This window comes from Suncus etruscus, chromosome 4 (genome assembly GCF_024139225.1).
Source record: "Suncus etruscus isolate mSunEtr1 chromosome 4, mSunEtr1.pri.cur, whole genome shotgun sequence".
Classification (NCBI taxonomy): domain Eukaryota; kingdom Metazoa; phylum Chordata; class Mammalia; order Eulipotyphla; family Soricidae; genus Suncus; species Suncus etruscus.
Window position 1 is genome coordinate 122,013,282 of NC_064851.1, and position 5,584 is coordinate 122,018,865.

Consider the following 5,584-nt stretch of genomic DNA (forward strand, 5'->3'; position numbering starts at 1 on the left):
GGAGCCAGCTTTTGCAAAGGATAGCCGGTTTTTATGCTCTGAAGTTCCTCCCTGAAAATGGCGTGCTGGGCGAGCGAGGTTTCTGGAGGCTCTTTTTGCCCCACTCGCAAGAGTTTCACGCAAGAGGACAGTAGACAGACATAGACAGGTCACACTCACAGTCTTTCACAGCTGAGCCCCACTGGGCCGGTGTACTTTCGCGGATTTTCCCCGCCTGGTGTCACACACAGGGAGCCAGCTTTTGCAAAGGATAGCCGGTTTTTATGCTCTGAAGTTCCTCCCTGAAAATGGCGTCTGGGCAAGCGAGGTTTCTGGAGGCTCTTTTTGCCCCCACTCGCAAGAGTTTCACGCAAGAGGACAGTAGACAGACATAGACAGGTCACACTCACAGTCTTTCACAGCTGAGCCCCACTGGGCCGGGTGTACTTTCGCGGATTTTCCCCGCCTGGTGTCACACACAGGGAGCCAGCTTTTGCCGCAGTTGTCCCTTTCAGAGTAATTTTCCAATTCATTGAAGCCCTACAGGGCCCTCTAAGCAAAAGCATATTGATTTTGAGGCAGGTCTGAAAGGCAGCGGTGCCTGAGGTGGAATTCATTTTGAGCTGTTTGGAGTTTCTGCCAGATCCTGGGCCACCACAATGCAGAGATAGGTCTATGGTTAAATTATGCCTCCGTTTCTACCCATTTTAACTTAGTTTCCCTGACTCCTGCCTGCCTGGGATACAAGTAGGCCTCCATTTGTTTGTTATTATTGTTAAAGAGAGCACATCCAGCTGTGCTCAGGGTTTTACTCCTACCCTGATGTTCAGGAATCACTCCTGGTAGGCTCCAGGACCATCTGGGATGCCAGGGGTAGGGATTTAGGTTGGGCCATGGACCAAAGCAAGCACCCTACCCACTGTGCTATTGCTCTGGCTCATAGTCCTCCATTAGTTTTTAAGATTGTCGCTAGAGGAATTTGTTCCATAAGTAGCCAGTCCCTCCATGGATGAGTCCCCTGTCCACAGAGGTGAGTCCCAGGCCTTTCTTATACCCATCTGGAACCAGAATAATAGTAACTATTTGAAATATTTTTGTCATTTAAGTATTATGGTATTGCTGAACTTATTGCTAAAGAAAATTGTCCTCTTTATTATTGGTTTCCCAAGAAGTGCTCAGGAAGCCAGGAAACTATCCCCAAGAATCTGTGCCCATTGAACTTAGCCTGAAGTTTGGCTAAAAATGGTGGAGTGTCTGGCCCTGCAGTTACAGGAATTAGCCAGGTAACTGCCGTGCTGAGGGGACTTGAGGGCTTCACCTCACAATGTGGCAAGCACAGAGATCAAACACCTTAGCTTGTGAACTATCTCTACTCTCTGGGACCTAAAAATCCCCTTTTGCCTGGTGTACACACTTCCTTCCCTTTGTTCTCTATTGAATCTTATCAGCTGACCTAAGTCAGCTACAAGCACTTATGCAAACCTTGACCTAACAAGGATATTGAAAGAGCTTTCAGGATTATCTAAACCAGAATGAAGCCAAAACTCTTTGGTAGCTAGGTCTCATCTTATTTCCAAGCCCTGGTCCATCCTTGTTTTATGACATCTGGGTTTCCTCCTTGGTCCCAGTTTCTCATTACAAATCTCAGAACTTACCTTTTAGCAGTAATTATAAGAACACATTTTTGAGAAATATCATACGTTTAATAGTAACACGTTGTTGGGTAATATCAATTACCTATTTTTTCAAGGATTTTCTGCATGCCAAACAGATTTATTTTTTGTACTTTCTATATAGTAGCTCATTTGCTATGTCCACTCCAGGCTCTTTCTTGCAGTCTTCTGTCCAAATTGTAGACAAACTGGGAATCTTTATCCAGGAGCAGAAGTCTAATGCATGGAGAGCCTCCTTGAAACTAAGGATCTCATCCATGATTTGTTCCTTTAATATTATCTAAATTTATTTTCTATTTGATTTCAGAGCCCTTATAGTTTATATTTATACTCCTCCTCTCCTTTGCTGTGGTTGTGGACTATACTTTCAAAACAGACAAAACCTTCTGAAAAACCTTCTGAAGCTGGCTTGTTTTCCATATTTTTGACCTCCTGGAAGGGGCAGTAGGTAACACCAGAGCACTGCCAGGTATGACCCAAAAACAAGAAAGAAAAAGAAGAAACAAAAATGGGAATGTTGCACTGATGAAGGAATATATATATATAAAATACATATTCTATATATATTAAAAAATCAAAAAAAAAAAAGAAAAGAAAAGATTAGGCCCTCCCAATTCTTACCACAGGCTGTATTCTTTACACTGACTGTATACGAGGAGAGGAGGTACAGTAAATGCACCCCATATACACCTCAACTCAGGCCCTTTGCCTGGTCTGTATTGTGAATTGGGGGGACAAAACAAAGAAACAAAAAAGGGTGAGAAGAGGGGCCGGCGAGGTGGCGCTACAGGTTAAGGTCTCTACCCTTGCAAGCGCTAGCCAAGTAAGGGACTGCAGTTCGATCCCCCGGCATCCCATATGGTCCCCCCAAGCAAGGGGGCAATTTCTGAGCGCTTTAGCCAGGGAGTAAACTCTGAACATCAAACGGGTGTGGCCCGAAAAACCAAAAAAAAAAAAAAAAAAGTGAGAATAATGCAAAAGAAACAAATAATTTTTAAAGTGAATATACATATACATTTCAACAGTTCTTTAAATATTACATTAAACATATGAAAATAACAATCGAATGTATCCATAGACAAGAGACTCTTACTATACATTTTTATATATATTTTTATTTAAACACCTTGATTACATACATAATTGTGTTTGGGTTTCAGTCATGTAAAGAACAACACCCATCACTAGTGCAACATTCCCATCACCAATGTCCCAAATCTCCCTCCTCCCCACCCGACCTCCACCTGTACTCTAGACAGACTTTCCATTTCCCTCATACATTCTCATTATTAGGACAGTTCAAAATGTAGTTATTTCTCTAACTAAACTCATCACTCTTTGTGGTGAGCTTCCTGAAGTGAGCTGTAACTTCCAGCTCTTTTCTCTTTTGTGTCTGAAAGTTATTATTGACAGAATGCCTTTCATTTTTCTTAAAACCCATAGATGAGTGAGACCATTCTGCGTTTTTCTCTCACTCTCTCTAACTTATTTCACTCAGCATAATAGATTCCGTGTACATCCATATATAGGAAAATTTCATGACTTCATCTCTCCTGACAGCTGCATAATATTCCATTCTGTATATGTACCACAGTTTCTATAGCCATTCGTCTGTTGAAGGGACATCTTGGCTTGTTTCCAGAGTCCTTGCAATGGTACATAGTGTTACAATGAATATAGATGTAAGCGAAGGAGTTTTTGTATTGTATTTTTGTGTTCCTTGGGTATATTCCTAAGAGTAGATCGTATGGGAGCTCGATTTCCAGTTTTGGAGGAATCTCCATATCGCTTTCCATAAAGTTGAACTAGACGGCATTCCCACCAGCAGTGGTTAAGAGTTCCTTTCTCTCCACATCCCTGCCAACATTGTTTATTCTCATTCTTTGTGATGTGTGCCATTCTCTGTGATGTGAGGAGGTACCTCATAGTTGTTTTGATTTGTATCTCCCTGATGATTAGTGATGTGGAGCATTTTTTCATGTGTCTTTTGGCCATTTGTATTTCTTCTTTGTCAAAGTGTCTCTCCATTTTTTCTCCCCATTTTTTGATGGGATTAGATGTTTTTTCTTGTAAATTTCTGTCAGTGCCTTGTATATTTTGGAGATTAGCCCCTTATCTGATGGGTATTGGGTGAATAGTTTCTCCCACTCCAGTGGGTGGCTCTTGTATCCTGGGCACTATTTCCTTTGAGGTGCAGAAGCTTCTCAGCTTAATATATTCCCATCTATTAAGCTTTCACGTGCTTGGAGAGTGTAGTTTCCTTCTTGAATATGCCTGTAGTCTCAATGTCCTGGAGTGTTTTACCTATGTGTTGTTCTATATATCTTATGGTTTCGGATCTGATATCGAGGTCTTTAATCCATTTGGATTTTACCTTCATACATGATGTTGGCTGGCGTCTAAGTTCAATTTTTTGTAAGTGGCTAGCCAGTTGTGCCAACACACCTTGTTGAAGAGGCTTTCTTTGCTTCATTTAGGATTTCTTGCTCCTTTATCAAAAATTAGGTGATTGTATGTCTGGGGGAACATTTTTTGAGTATTCAAGCCATATTCACTGATCTGAGGGCTTGTCCTTATTCCAATACCCTGCTGTTTTGATAACCTGTTGCTTTGTAGTAAAGTTTAAAGTTGGGGAAGTAATTCCTCCCATATTCTTTTTCCCATTGATTGCTTTTAGCTATTCTAGGGTGTTTATTGTTCCAAACGAATTTCAAAAGTGCCTGATCCACTACTTTGAAGAATGTCATGGGTATCTTAGAGGGATCGCAATTAAATCTGTATAATACCTTTGGGGGAGAATTGCCATTTTGATGATGTTAATCCTGCCAATCCATGAGCAGGGTATGTGTTTCCATTTCCCTCGTGTCCTTTCTTATTTCTTGGAGCAGAGTTTTATAGTTTCCTTTGTATAGGTCCTTCACATTTTTAGCTCAAGTTGATTTCCAAGATATTTTGAGTTTGTGTGGCACTATTGTGAATGGGGTTGTTTTCTTAATGTCCATTTCTTCCTTATTATTATTGGTGTATTGAAAGGCCATTGATTTTTGTGTGTTAATTTTGTAGCCTGCCACCTTGCTATATGAGTCTATTGTTTTCTAGAAGCTTTTTGGTAGGAGTCTTTAGGGGTTTTCTAAGTAGAGTATCATGTCATCTGCAAAACAGTGAGAGCTTGACCTTCTTCCTTTCCTATCTGGATTCCCTTGATATCTTTTTCTTGCCTAATCGCTATAGCAAGTACCTTCCAGTGCTATGTTGAATAGGAGTGGTGAGAGAGGACAGCCTTGTCTTGTGCCAGAATTTAGAGGGAAGGCTTTTAGTTTTTCTCCATTGAGAATAATATTTGCCACTGGCTTGTGGTACATGGCCTTAACTATATTGAGAAAGGTTCCTTCCATTCCCATCTTCCTGAAAGTTTTGATCAAGAATGAGTGTTGGAACTTATCAAATGCTTTCTCTGCATCTATTTATATGATCATGTGGTTTTTATTTTTCTTGTTGTTGATGTTGTGTATTATGTTGATAGATTAACGGATGTTAAACCATCCTTGCATTCTGGGATGAAACCTACTTAAATCGTAGTGGGTGATCTTCTTAATTGAGGCATTGAATCCTATTTGCCAGGATTTTGTTGAGGATCTTTGCATCTGCATTCATCAGTGATATTGGTCTGTAATTTTCTCTTTTTGAAGCATCTCTGTCTGGTTTAGGTATCAAGGTGTGTTGGCTTCATAAAAGCTATTTGGAAGTGTTTCCGTTTGTTCAATTTCATGAAAGACTCTTGCCAGGATTGGTAGTAGTTCCTCTTGGAAAGTTTGAAAGAATTCATTAGTGAATCCATCTGGGCCTGGGCTTTTGTTTTTGGGCAGACATTGATTATCATTTTTAATTTCATCAATAGTGATGGGTGTGTTTAGATATTGCTACATCCTCTT

The 5,584-nt window shown here is 40.5% G+C and overlaps 1 non-coding gene across 1 annotated transcript; it reads left to right on the top strand.

Moving 5' to 3' along the window:
• The first annotated feature begins 2,256 nt into the window (after positions 1-2,256).
• Positions 2,257-2,392, top strand: LOC126007937 (small nucleolar RNA SNORA51). Its single transcript, XR_007495405.1, has one exon. It is a non-coding gene; the product is annotated as a small nucleolar RNA SNORA51 (small nucleolar RNA).
• Positions 2,393-5,584: the final 3,192 nt, after the last annotated feature.